This window comes from Oryza glaberrima, chromosome 1 (genome assembly GCF_000147395.1).
Source record: "Oryza glaberrima chromosome 1, OglaRS2, whole genome shotgun sequence".
NCBI lineage: Eukaryota > Viridiplantae > Streptophyta > Magnoliopsida > Poales > Poaceae > Oryza > Oryza glaberrima.
This window is the reverse complement of record NC_068326.1, coordinates 21,697,603-21,712,798: the sequence shown is the minus strand read 5'-3', so window position 1 is coordinate 21,712,798 and position 15,196 is coordinate 21,697,603. Positions and strand designations below refer to the sequence as shown.

At 43.1% G+C, this 15,196-nt stretch overlaps 1 long non-coding RNA gene across 2 annotated transcripts; it reads right to left on the bottom strand.

The window, feature by feature from the left end:
• Window positions 1-7,245: 7,245 nt before the first annotated feature.
• On the bottom strand, window positions 7,246-9,861 carry LOC127766361 (uncharacterized). 2 transcript variants are annotated; one of them, XR_008016236.1, is made up of 3 exons: window positions 8,448-9,861; window positions 8,109-8,194; window positions 7,246-8,009 (listed from the first exon to the last, which is right to left on the bottom strand). It is a non-coding gene; the product is annotated as an uncharacterized LOC127766361 (long non-coding RNA). The 2 variants fall into 2 exon arrangements; XR_008016235.1 differs by having other exon boundaries at window positions 8,109-9,861.
• Between the last annotated feature and the right edge of the window lie 5,335 nt (window positions 9,862-15,196).

Genomic DNA, 15,196 nt, shown 5'->3' with positions numbered 1-15,196 from the left:
AATATCGGCCTTCAAGCCAACCAACAAACCCATTTCAGAGCAAGGCTAATAGTGAAAGTAGCAGTCGGCGGTAGTACATGTCCAGGTCATCTAAAGTTAATACTGTAGATTGTTTATATAAAAGATTGGCTCTATATTAGCTTTACGGAAGCAAGAATAGGTTTAATTGTTGCATGTACAGTGATCAAAACTAAACTCCATCTCTGTAGCCCATCCTGCTTCAGCATGAAACTAAACTAGTACTTGAAACCACACAGTATGCATATGCATATAAGATCAAGTAACTGAACTATAGACCCACAAAGCGAATAAAATATTTCATCTTGTCTAATTTGCCGTGCTATCGTCCGGCGCTTGCAGAAGCGCTCGCTTCGCTCTCTCTCATGCTTTCTCCCTCCTCCACGTATGATAATGCTGATGTGGTGGTTCTTATCGCCGGCTGAGCCAGTACTATTATACCTGCTCTCATAGCACCAAAACCTAGTTATATGGAAATGCGCACCTTTTTAAATGTTTGATGAGTACATGTTTTTTTTTTATTCTTTTACATAGCGCACTTGCATACACACATGCAACATCACACTTAGATCCCCACAAATGCACAGTGGCGGAGCTGCGAATTTAATCCTGTGGGATCAATTACTAATAATTTGTATTTAAGTGGGATCATTTCTCGAAATATTTTGAATTTATACCTGAAAAGGTTTGTAGGGTGTTTTCTAACAAACTATGGGGTCAGCCAACCCCACCGAATATACCTGGATTCGCCACTGCAAATGCGTCCGCTAACACACGCTCTAATGTAGAAACCAGTGGCACATATCTCACTAAAATTGTGTTAATGCTCAATTTGCATATACGTAATATTTGTGCGCATTAAGATTTGAACCTTAGTAGGTAGAGTCATGCCCGGGTGTTTTCGGTTTAATTAAGTTTGGAATTTATATGATATTGAAGTTCTAATTTTATTTTATGTTTTGTCACGAATTAGAATTAACATGGCCGCTTTAATATGGTCTCTTCTTTTTCTCACTATTTTATTATATTCCGAATTTAGTGATTTGTGGATTATAACCGTGGAATTTGTTTTGGAAATGAATTGCTCGTTTTATTTTATTTTTTACTTCAAATTTCAATTAATTTTGTATTGTGTTTTACGTGAATCTTCCTTGGCATTTTTTTAGTCTGAATTTGGCTATTTATAAATTATTTTTTATGTGGGCTCTTTTGTTTAATCAATACCGTTATGATCGATTTGGAACATCCACAATCAATGGTTTAAATATTAATGTAAAATTTTCTAAGACTCGTGAGCGAACACAGAGATGTATAAATTATACGGTCAGGAAATTCCATATTGACTGAGCGCCGTTTCCGTGTAAGGGCTACCGTCGTTTCCGTGTAAGGGCTACCATTTCCGACTGTATCCTTTTTGGCTATTTATAATTTTTTTTTCTAACTTTCTTTCTATATCGTATTAATTTTGACATTGAGTAGTTTAAAGGAAATACCCCCGAACTATCGCAGTTGTCTGAATTACCCCCTGAAAAACAAAACCAAACATTTTACACCTTCAAGTATTTATATCGGACAAATTACCCCCTGAGCACTATTCTGAGTGGTTTTAATTTAAGCTTGCACACGTGACGCCAACGTGGCAATCCAGTCAGCAAATAAAAAAAATAAAAAAGCGTTCGGGCCCACCTATCATCCCCACACACACACACACACACACACACACACACACACACACACACACACACACACATATATATATATATATATATCCCTCTCTCTCTCCCGGTCTCCCTCGGGTGACCGGCGGTCTACGGCGGAGGCGGACCTCGCGGGGATGGGAGGCGGAGGCGGGCGCGGCTAGGTGGGCGAGGTGAGGACAGCGGGGACGGGAGAGGCGAGCGCAACAGGGACGGGCGAGGCGAGCGCGGCGGCGGGGAACATCTGCACTGTACCGGTTGAAGACGATGAACTCCGATTTCTCTCTCGCAAGCGCTCGGGCGGCCGGTTGTGGCGGTAGAGGCGGAGTCGCCCAGGCGGTTGGTGGCCGCGGCGGAGGCAAACCGGGCGGCGGGTGATGGTGGCGGAGGCGGACAGGGCGACCGGTTGCGGAGGCGCGGTTCACCCGGGGAGCGAGCGACTGAGGCGGAGGCGGGGCTCCGTCTCCACCCTTCGCCGTCGCTCGGCCTGCCGCCGAAGCCGTCGCGCCCCAGACAAATTACCCTCCTCCGCCGCCCAAGCATCGCCTCCACCCAAAGCCGTCGCGCCCCGAGCTCAGCCGCCGCCCCCGCCGCCCTCAGCCGCCGCTGCCGCAGCCGCCCCCACCGCCCTCAGCCGCCGCTGCCGCAGCTGTCCTCGCCGCCCTCAGCCGCGGCTGTCGCAGCCGCCCCCACCGTCCTCATCCGCCACCACCGCCGCAGCCGCCCCCATCGCCCTCAGCCGCCGCCCCCGCATGCCGATGACCGTGAGAGAGGGGGAAGATTGAGAGAGAGAGAGGAAGAGTGTATGACGGGTGGGTCCCACACACACACACACACACATATATATATATATAATGCTGACTGGACTGCCACGCGTACGCCACATAGACCAAAACCACCGCAGATTGGGTCGAGGGGGGTAATTCGTCCGGTTTGTATAGTTGAGGGTGAAAAATGTTCGGTTTTGTGGTTCAGGGGGGTAATTCAGACGACCGCGATAATTCAGGGGGGGGGTAATTCGTACTTTTTCCTAGTTTAAATAATAATTATGATCAATTACCGGCTGGTCGAGTATCGTTTCCAAAGAGATGCTACCGATTCCGACCGTTTTCACCCCTACAGCCTGTTTGCATGATTCGATAATTTACTGTTACCCTAAGTTACCAGTGAAGTAAAAGTCCCTACTACACTGACCATTTGGGAGAAGGGTAATACTAAACATTATCCAGAAATCAAGAGATTATGGAGCAATATACTTGTGAGCGTTGGGGGATTAAAGTCTCAATATCAATTGACGAAAGAGTGTCAATAATGCATGAAATTTGCAGACTAAAAATTAAAATAGATGGACTCATGGACCAAGCAGTAGAAACCGGCAACAAATTCGAAGCACACACGGCCTCAGGAGTCGGGACAATGCCCCTGGCACATATGAATGCCAGCAAGACAACAGAGGCATATGCAAGCGAGGTGGCAGCAAAGGTGGTGCTAATGTGCTATGGATCGAGGCGAGGGACGTACGCAGCGTAGGGAAATTTCGTTGCAGTGGTGGAGGAGAGGATCGACGCAACGCGGGCTTTCTAGTGGAACGGAAGCGGCGCCGATCCGAGACCAGGAATGTGGCATCGATCGGGTGAGTTTGTGAGGGAGCAAGATGGCAAGGACAACAATCTAGATTGCAGCAAAGCAACCAGAAGAACCTTACTGAGGTAGCGGAGCGAGCGAGATCGCGAGCCCGATAGAAATTTCGATAGTCGTTGGAAAAAAAAAATGGCTGACCGAGGAGATTTTCCTTTTTAAGTTTCTAGGTGAAACGGCCCAATTTGAGCACCGAATTTGCTATATATTTGTCGACAAATTTTTCACCAAAAATTTGACAGATGTAATTATAGTACAATCGTAGTGTAATTACACTGTAACTTGCATATAATTACACTGTAACTATGATGTAACATGTATGTAACTTTCAAAAATCTCTCCATAACATTTATTTCGGTAAAATGGAGGTTATGAGAACAAATTCTTTCACATATGTGTGTGATGTGATTTTTTTTCTTCCTCACCAGAACAAATTTTGTAATAGATCTAACGATTTAAAATTACGTGAAACTTATATACAAGTTACACTGTAGTTACATGCAAGTTACAGTGTAATTACACTACGATTGTACTATAATTACATATGTCAAATTTTTAGAAGAAAATTTATCGACAAATATATAGGTGGTCCCTTTGAGCACAGTAGCTCTAGTGGGTTACCAGCCCATCCAAGCACATTTTTCAAGGGAATAAATAAATTCACTTTACTCCCTCAATATATGTTCAATCTAATTACTTACTCCGTTTCACAATGTAAGTCATTCTAGCATTTTTATGTTAGAATGACTTACATTGTGAAACGGAGGAAGTATTTCTGAACCACAATACCAGATATTTTATTCTCCAAACTATTAAAATCCGTGTAATTTGACTACCTCAGCTGCTTTTTAGATGGTTTCTCTAACGTGCTCATTGACCTAATCCAATCGACTAAGTCAATATATGGGACCTACATGTCAGTTATTGGGCTTATGGTTACCATCTCCGTCGTGAAGGTACACATCAAAGCCACAACATTCTCAAATGAAAGATTCGTCTCTAAAGCGTTATGTAGAAGGACACAACTACACCGAGAGTGCTAGCTGGATAGTGCTAGAGAGAGACACCCTTCTTTAAAAAAAAAGCTACTAGTACACAAAATATCTATGTATTTTTTTCCTTCTTAGAGAAGTTTCTCTTAAATTACTTATCCGATTTATAATCCGATTATACCGTTGTGTTCGTTGTAATTAAATCTTTACAACAAGATCTCACATGATTATCTTTTGATGAAAAATCACAAATTACTTTTATGATATGTCTAAATTACTTTTAGATTTCACTAAGTTATTTCTTAAACTATAAAAGTAAATTCAGTAAGTGTAAAAGTAATTTATATATATTATAGAAGTAACTTAGAACACAACGAAGGTAACTTTGGCATGTCATTTAAAGTAAATCTGTTGTAGAGATAAAAACATAACTCTATCTAGAAATTAAATTAATCAGCACAAATTATGGAATTAACTAAAATGTCATATTTTATCCCCTACAACGAATTTACTTCTAATGTCGTGACAAAGTTAGTTCTGTTGTATTTTAAGTTACTTTTAGAATATATGTAAATTACTTTTAGATTTTATTGAATTTACTTTTATATGTCTAAGAAGTAATTTAGTCAAATCTAAAAGTAACTTTTATATATATATATATATATATATATATATATATATATATATATATATATATATATATATATATATATATATATATATATATATATATATATATATATATATATATATATATATATATAGGCAACATATCCTATGCACACAGGCCCTCACGTGTACACACGTGCACACCAACTAAAAAATGTCACCAAAAAATCTAGAGAAAATCATACACATACTTTCAATTGTATTACACCTAGGGTTAAAATCTTAACGTCAAATTCATTATATTTTAGCCGTAACAAAAAAACAAAAAATCGGACAGTTTTATGGTTGCAATTTTGTCAGAATTTTATCTTTTTTGTTATTCTCTGTGTAGAATGAATTTGAAGATGCGACTTTGCACGTAGATGTAATACTATTGAAAGTACATGTATGAATTTTCCTAGAATTTTTTGTGATAATTTTTAGCTGGTGTACACGGTGTGTATACACGAGGACCTGTGTGCACAGGATACGCTCCTATATATATATATATATATATATATATATATATATATATATATATATATATATATATATATATATGTGATAAAAGTAACTTATGTATATAATAAAAGTAATTTACAAATATAAATACTTTTACACCGTAACATAATCATGTAAGATCTTGTTGTTAAAATTTAATTGTAACGAACACAATGGTATAATCGGATTGTAGATCGGATAAGTAATTTGAGAGGAAACTTTATTTGAATAGGAAAAAGACACCCACGTGAACTTTATTTAAAAGGAAAAAGACACCAACGTGGGTAGACATCACGACGACGTGCACAGTTAGACGGCTCTGAGATGCATCGCGCTATAGAACTAAACCGAGAGCGCTGTTGAAATAGATTTTGCTTACGTAGAAGGATTACTGCGGGAAGCAATGCAAATTGGCGGCAACCTCAAGGACCTGGGCACCTTGCTTAGCCGCCCCTAACCTCACCGCGGGTTGTCACCACTCCGCCTACCTGTCGCTTTCCTGGTATCCACACCTGCTCGATCAGCACGGTGAGCCCCACATACTACCGATTCATTTTCTCCATGGTGAAATCTCATTGCGCCTCTACTGTGTCAACCACCTTGCGTAGCTGATGCCGCTTAGCCTGGGTACGTAGGTACGCGATGATGACGTCGCTGGGTGGGTGGTGCACCCTTCACGAGCGACTCGTCGTATGTAGCGTCCTTGATGCTCACCAGCTGGTGCGTTGCCGGTGGCTCGGCTACTCCTAGCACGGCAGGGCCGACGCGGAGAGCGCGCCAGTTGCTCATCATTGCTACCCGGAGTCCCTTCGTCATTGACTACCTCCTTGCTTGTGTGGCGATATGGGCACTAGGGAGGGGGAGGGGAGGAGAAAGAAAGGGGCACTGATGTGTAAAAGTACATGCTGACTGGACCAGATCAACGAGCCACGTTAGTGAAAACCATCTAAAAGTACCCGAAAAAGTCAAATTACTCTGGTTTTAATAGTTGAAGGGTCAAGATATTTAGGCCCTGTTTAGTTCCCTAAAAACTTTTCGCAAAAACATCACATCGAATCTTTGGACACATGTGTAGAGCATTAAATATAGATAAAAGGAAAAACTAATTGTACAGTTTGCATGTAAATTGCGAGATGAATCTTTTGAGCCTAATTAGTCCATGATTAGCCATAAGTGCTACAGTAACCCACATGTGCTAATGATGGCTTAATTAGGCCCAAAAGATTCATCTCGAGGTTTCCAGGCGAGTTATGAAATTAGTTTTTTCATTTGTGTCCGAAAACCTCTTCCGACATACGGTCAAACGTTTGATGTGATAAAAAAAAATTTTCATTTCACCAACTAAACAGGCTCTTAGTATTACGGTTGAGGGATACGAATTAGATTGGTCCTATAATTGAGAAAGTTAGAGTGGACTTATTCATTTTTAAAGGCCTAATATGATTTTTTTCAGGCCCATATATTGCACTAGTCTTTTAGTATAGTAAGGTAATAATAAATACTATTATAACCTATTGGATAGGCAATCCAATCCAGTCATAATCCTCGTAATTACACATTGCTATCCTTAGCAAATCAAAGATACGCTCCTAATTAATCTCTCGGGGTTTATAATAAGCATCCAATCAAACCCAACAAATTATGGATGGGGTTTCTCCCTTTGGTAAAGATAAGCTTCTAAACTAAGCCAGCAATTTCGTCATTTATAAATTACCTAGGACCCATTGCATTCCATCAGCACACAAAACAAAGGTCCAATTCAGCAATCATCACACACAAATACTTACATAGTTACATACTTACATACCACAAACTTCGCAAACCACACAACATGAAGTGCAGCGCCATTTTCATGCTCTTCCTCGCCCTCGGAAGCCTTGCCATCGTGGTACATGGTAATTAATTAAGTGTGGTCAGAGGGCAATAACCTCACCATTTCTTTCTCATCTTTCTACCGATCCATATATATGTTCATCACACACCGAATAATTAATCTCTCTGTAATTTTCTTTGGAATAAATAATTAACCCCAGGTGGCCGCACACACGCCGTCGTCGTCGTCGAGCCGGCGAAGAAATCAGCTGCTGGTGGCGGCGTCGTGCAGCCGGAGATGGACCCGATCACCATCTGCAGCCCGTCCAACTTCTGCATCCCGGAGGCGTGGAGCTCCTGCTACAGGTGCATCGTGAAGCCCGACGACAACCCGCCCTTCCGAACCATCGACGAGTGTAATAGCAACTGCCCGGTTCCTCCGGCCAACGCTTAATTAGTTAGTCATGTGCTCTCGATCGGATGAGGATGAGAGAGATCTTCATCTTTGGAGATAACGGGGATACACCTATGTAATGCTGTACGGCTTTTTTTTTTTTGTGACAAGATTGAATAAATACATGATGTTTTGGAGGATGTTGTTGGAATACTCGTGTCATCGGAGCATATGAGTAATGCTATAATGGACTGACCATTCGCTTCCCACCCACATTCTTTCCTTGTCCTCCCTAGCACCGATTCGGACCTTCCATTAACCATAAGGCACAACAGTACAACACATCAGATATTTAAAATGCTCTTGTTAGGGATGTACGCTTGTGATTTCTTAGCAACTAGATGATACCTGCGCGTTGCTGCGGGATATTAAGTATTGACATAGGTTTAAAGGGTCCGTGCACGGATTCTATATGGAAGGATTTAACATAAAAGCTGCACAGATGTACACCATTTTCAAAGAAATGAGTTAGGGTCCTCGTACAATAGGAGCTTACTAAGGATGATGAACCAATAAGGTTAAAGAAATGAGATAAAGAGAAGTCTTTCTCATGTAGCGACAACAATTAAATGGTCACATATACATACTTTGGCTGGAGCTACTGTAGGCTATCTATTGTCTAACTGAACACAGTTTATATAGACCAAAAGCTTGTTTCCAAATGAGAAGAGCAAAGCTGAAAAATACCTGATACAGCTAATATCGATGATATGAAGCTTATTGCCCAGTCACCAATTCCTGTTTTATAGATGAGTAACCTAATATACATACAAATTCGGGGGGAAGTTCTGCAGATTGATCGACTGAACTGACGTTAGCAATTGACTAATCGCTCTGTAAAAAAAGGTTACTGGTTCTTGCCTCCTCAAATACATAAGAAGGAAAGATAAGGAAAATCAAGAAAAAATTTGAGATAATAATACTATAATTTAAATTATGAAATCAATTAACATTTGAAAAGAAAATCCCAGGAGGGAGGGACCTGCAGAGACTATACCTTTCACTTACATCATTGATCACCGTGCTGCATATGATGGAATTATCTCCAATCACATCATGTGCAAAATCACCGTCTGCCTGGAGGATGACATTTTTTTATATAATTTGTCACCTCAAAGAATTATCTATAGTTGCATAACTTGCATATCAAATACTGTAGTTGCTTCACTGACCTGGTCAGCTCGGTTTACTACTCAGTGTTTTGTACATAATACTATAACCAGTATAAAATATAAAATTCATGGACAGTTGCAAGGTAACTTGAATGATTGAAAAATTGAGCATAGCAGAAAATGTATATTTTGGAATCAAATCTAGTAGTATGTACCAAAAAAAAATTGTGCCAATATACTTATTATTCAACGTTGTAGTGTACTTGAATCCAGAAATAAACCTACAGTCAAATTTGAGAAGAAAGTGAAGCAGGGAGTGAGTAATATGCAACCACAAATACTGTTGTACGGAAGAAAAGAGGTCAGGTTGGGATACTAATATATGTCATGAACTAATAGCTGAATTGCCGAGAAACAATCTGCATCAATCAATATCGATTAGAAAGAGATATTTACCAGGAATGCTGGATTAGGGATGAACCGGGAACAATAGGGATCAACATGAAGGGGAACAATTAATCTCATCGCCTATAAGATGGATCCATGAACCTGAGTGATCGGATGGTGCAGCAATACAACAAACAACATAATGTGTGTAATATATACAAAGAAGACAGGAAGAGGGAGGCGAGACAACAACCAAATAACGCAGGTGACATTTATTAGGAGAGGAAGATGGATAGACAACTGGGAGCCGGCTAGGCCTGCGCATGTTTCCCTTGAACTGGCGTGGCCGCGCGTGTGGTATGGCTCGTTCCGTCGCTTGCCCTACTGCCGACGTCCGACGATCCCCTTTATGCGATGCGATGATGCTGTTGGTGGGAGAGAGGGAGGTGATGCGGTGCGAGCTTAGGTCACGCGGCGTGGGAGAGGGACCACCTGCGGCACTGGAAGGTCGCGCGGCGCAGGAGGCGGAGGACGTGCTCGTTGGGATTCGATGCGGTGGAAGAGCGAGCGTTGCAGTGGCCGCGGCCGGTGGGGGAGGCGGAGCATGATGCGGGAGGAGAGGATAAGATCCAGGTGGACGGCACGTGATGCTGTGCGGGTGGAAGCGCGATCTGGGCGGACGGATCGCTCGATTTAGATCCAACGGTTTGGAGAAAAAGGATGACGTGGAGGCACCAGGAAGCAGAGAATTTCTAGTAGTGGAGATGATTTGTATAGGTATATAGGATATATGCATACCAGCACCTGTACCCACACCTAGGCTGTGTTTAGTTCACACTGAAGTTTGGAAGTTTGGTTGAAATTGGAACGATGTGACTGAAAAGTTGTGTGTGTATGAAAGGTTTGATGTGATGGAAAGTTGAAAGTTTGGAAAAAAAAACTTTGGAACTAAACATGGCCTAAATTATACACATTTTGCTGAGTTCGGTAGTGCCTCCTTCCAGAAGAAAATTAGGCAGGATCTCAACCATTCGACCGGATGAAAATACTTTTATTTCCTGATTGACACGTGCCCACACGAATCTTATAGCACCCATCTCCTACCTCCATCTCAAGTGCTCAATTTTCCTCGCTTCCCTCTCCCCTTCACTCCCTACCTCACTTCCTCTCTTGGCAGAGGCTCAATTGTTGGCCGGGGTAATTGGTTTCCACGCGCAATTTGAAGTTTTAAGTCTAATCTTTGGCCGGAGCCTGATGCGCGGCAATGATGTGGACGGTGGCAGAGAGCACTTCCATCTGCCTGGGCGTGAGCCGTCGACCTTAACAACCTCGCTATCCAGGAGCACATATACCCGCACCTGGTGCCGGTTGGGCGTGGCGGCATGTTTCTTCTGCACCACGTGCCTTCTGGCGCCACGACAGTGAGGAGGCAGCGGCAGGGGAGCGTGTTTCTGGTGCCAGAGAATGAGCTTCTGGTTAAGGAGAAGAGAAGAATGAAGGTGGGGGAGGAGGGAAAAAAATTGAGCACTTGAGCTAGAGGTAGAAGATGAATGCTTCAAGATTTGTGTGGGCACGTGGCAAGCAATAAAACAAAGTCTTTCAATCCAGAACCGAGGTCCTGCTAAATGGTGTGTGTGTGTTTTTTTTTTGCAAAAAACCTTTTATAGAAGAGTTGCTTTAAAAAATCATACTAGTCTATTTTTAAATTTTTTAAGCTAATACTTAATCAATCATATGCTAATGAACTACTTCGATTTTCGTACCGAAAAGCAAGGTTCCCAACCTTCATAATCAAACACAGCCTACTATGTCAGCCTACTATGTCTTTAGATCATGGAATTTTAGGACACTGATATGTCCTATGTCTTTGGATCATAGAATTTGAGGTGGTCCTTGACACCTCTCGTTAGTGCTTAATTGGTGTCATATTTATGATATTTACTATGTTACAAAGCACCTCCACTCTATTTATCTAGCATGTGTTGTAACATTTAGATTTTTATTTTTCTAACATGGAGGAAAAAAAAGGGTAATAAGTCTATTTTGCGTTCTTCATATCTTGCTGCTAATTGATTCACCCCTCCCCTCTCAATCACACAACCATGTATAACGTATGCCCATCTTCCAAACTTAGTGTAAATCGACTCTTTTGATTATTGGGAAATCATTTTTTGTTGATGCTGTAGGTGGGACCCATATGTCAAGCACTCTCCTCTCCTCCTCCCTCTCTCTTCATCTCTCTTCTCTTTTCCATCCTCATGACGACACCAAGATGAGATGGGCGCTCAAGAGGAAGACGGTGGCAAGGGAGGACGCAGGAGCTCGGGGTGAGCGGTTCGTGCTTAGGACGGGTTCAAACCCACTCTCTTGCCAGCTCGCCTGGCTGCTATGCGCGTCATGTCCTTTGTCCCCGCACATTCGGAGCACGACACCTCAATCATCGGCATCGGTGACGTTCTTGGGTATTTAGCTGAATACTCCATTTTTTTAAGATGTAGCTATATCACATTGCATCACACCATACTCACGCACCTGCGAGCGCGTCCCAAGAACACAAACTTAAAGGAACTAGTACCAGTGGCACATCCTTAGCCCCACTAAATTCCTACTAAAAGCTAGCTCGCATGTCTGTAATATTTAGGAATAAGTTCACCAGAGGTCTCTCAATTTAACAACGAGATTTTTTGAGGTCCCTTAACCATAAAATCAGAAATGTGTACCCCTAATTTCTCAAAAACCGTTCACAGGAGACCCTCGGCAGTATTTTTGTCTGGTTTTGCTGACGTGGCATCCTGGTCAGCAAAAAGAAATTAAAAAAAGTACATGGGACCCACATGTCAGATGCACATCTTTTTTTTTTCCTTCTATTTTCTTCTCCTTCTCTTCTCTTTTCTCCACGTCGGGCCGGCCGGACAGTATCCAGAAGAACCAGGTCAACGCCGACGACGGGCGAGGGCTGCGACGGGCCCGCGCGGTAGCGGAGCGGCGCCGAGCTGCAGGCGAAGCGGAGGCGGGCATCGAAGTACAGCGTGGGCGAGTGGACGCGGGAGAGCGGCGTGGTGGAGACGGTGTCGGGCTGCGGGCGGAGCGCGGCGGGCGAGAGCGGCGATGGGCGGGCTGCGGGCGAGCTCCAGGTCGCTCCGTGCGCGCCGCATCACTGGGGGCGCGACGACTGGTGGGTGTGGGCGGCCGCCCTCCTCCGGCTTCGCCCCCTACTCCCCGCACACCTCCACCTTCTCCAGCTTTGCCCCCTACTCCCCGCACAAAAAAAAAAACAGTTTGGGACATCAATGCAGTTCAAAAGTATTCGGATGCTAGTAGTTCAAAGAGCTTGCCGAATACTCTGCAAATATGCAACCATCCAAGAAACAGGAACCAGACACTCATCCAAGAACCAAGCAATTCAAGGAATCTGAGGGAAATCTATGTGATAACCCGAGGTGGCGGGGGGCTGTCTGAAGAAATGACTGGGAGGTGAACAAGTATGCAGAACGAAGAGGAATCCACGTAGAAAAACCCAAAGGGGCTACGCATGAAAGCACATCAACACAAAACTGAACAAGCAATCCAAGCAACGAAAATGAGCGCAGTTACCTCTCAAAACATCAGGACAAATCCCCAATACTAACGCCTCCTAATCATGAGGACTGGGTGGGCGCGGACTGGCCGGCCGCCTCTCCCGCCGACACCCCCACCTCTCGCGTCGGCGCGCCTCCTCTCCTCCTCTCCCGCCGCATCCGTCGCGCTGACCACCTCCGCTTGCCGCTGCAGCCGAACTCGCCGACACCCGCCCTCGCAGCCGCGCTCGCCCGTCGCTCGCCCTCGCAGCCGCTCCCGCCGACGCTGCCACTCCGCCTGCCTCCGCCCGCGCCCGGAGAGAAAAAGAGAACAACAGAAAAATGTGGGTCACTTACATCTGGGCTCCATATATTTATTTTTATTATTTGTGCTGACTAGAATGCCACGTCAGTAAAACCAGCCCACTATACTGCCTTGGGACCTATTTTGAAGGTTTTATATAGTTTAGGGGTGAAGATTTCTGATTTTGTGGTTAAGAGACGTTAAAAAACCTCGTTGTTAAGTTGAGGGACCTCCGGTGAACTTATTCCTAATATTTATAGTCACCAGAATTTAATCCTTAGAAGGTGGAGTCATGTATCCATGACTCTACCGTCAAATCATTGATGCTTCTCTTCAACAGTGCTTAATTGGTGCCATATCCCTGAGGACCCTGGCACATACCATGCTAACGAGCTCCTCCACTTGGCTCATTTAGCATCTGCCGCAACATTAAGAGGAAGTGAGGAACGGCCCAAACAGAGTGCAACTTTAGTGGGTTACCAGCCCATCGAAGCACACTTTTAGACCTTGTGTGAAAAATTTCAGGCCCATATTTTGCACTAGTTTTGGACCAAAAACCAGCCATCCAAAAGTAATCTTCTAGTATAGTAAGGTAAAAAGATACTATTAACCTCTTTGGTAAGCAATCTAATCCAGTCATGATCCTCGTAATTACACATTGCCATTCTTAGCAAAGCAAAGATACGCTCCTAATAAGCATCCAATCAAACCCAGCAGATTATGGATGGGTTTATCCCTTGTAAAGATTAGCTTCTAAACTAAGCCAGCCATTTCGCCATCTATAAATACTTAGGAGGACCCCATTGTATTCCATCAACACAGAAGACAAACAAGGTCCAATTCATCACAAAAATACACATACACACCACACATACTTTTGCAGAGCAGCAACATGAAGTTCAGCGCCATTTTCATGCTGTTCCTCGCCCTCGGAAGCCTCGCCATCGCGGTGCACGGTAAGCGTGGATCATCACGGGCAATAATCTCATCCTCTTCCTTTTTTTTTTATTTTCTTTCATCTTCTACCAATCCATATTATCTTCATAACAAACTGAATAATCTCTGTTGATTAAACCTCAGGTGGCAGGACACACGCCATCATCGAGCCGGCGAAGAAATCGGCTGCTGCTGGCGTCGCGCAGCCGCAGTTCGACCCGATCACCATCTGCAGCCCGTCCAACTTCTGCATCCCGGAGGCGTGGAGCTCCTGCTACAGGTGCATCGTGAAGCCCGACGACAACCCGCCCTTCCGAACCATCGACGAGTGTAATAGCAACTGCCCGGTTCCTCCGGCCAACGCTTAATTAGTTATGTGTTCTGTTGGGTGAGGATGGTGTCTTCTTGATCTTTAGCGATAACGGGGGTGCACCCATGTGATCCTATACGGCTATTTTTAGAAGAAAAGATTGAATAAAGAAACATGATGCTTTTGGAGGATGTTGCAGGGGTACTGATCATATGAGTAATTTTTATTATTTATAAAGGGCAGAACATCAATATATGAACAAGAATGGCAGAGCGATTTGCTAAAAAGAAAGTAGCGTAAGGAGAGTGGATTTTAAACTCTTTAGAGGATTTTTTTTTCGTTTTTATGTTACTTAAATAGTTACGAAAAAAATTAAGAAGACGATACCAAATGTCGAGCATTGTTTTAAACATGGATGAACTCATTTGATACTTAGTTTGATTGCTTCATTCCCAATCTTTTCGAGAAGACAAACACATCGATCCAAGATGTCCGGCTTGCCTCCCTGCCACTACGTCGGACCTTTGCCCATCACATAGTCACCTCCTATGGCTATAGCGTGTCCACCACAACACTCACATTAGTTATCTAGAATACTATTGCAAGCTAAGGAATGTATCTACGTGTGATTCCAGCAACATATGTATCAAATTGTTGATTCTTTAATTCTTACAATTCTACAATTCATTTTACATAGGTAAATAAACTAGGATTTTATGATGACATATATATGATTTTACGATTAAGCTGTACGGATTATATCCAATACCATTGTGTCTTTCGATTATGAATTTGACTATTTGAGGCAGTACCACTATGTCTTTCGATTA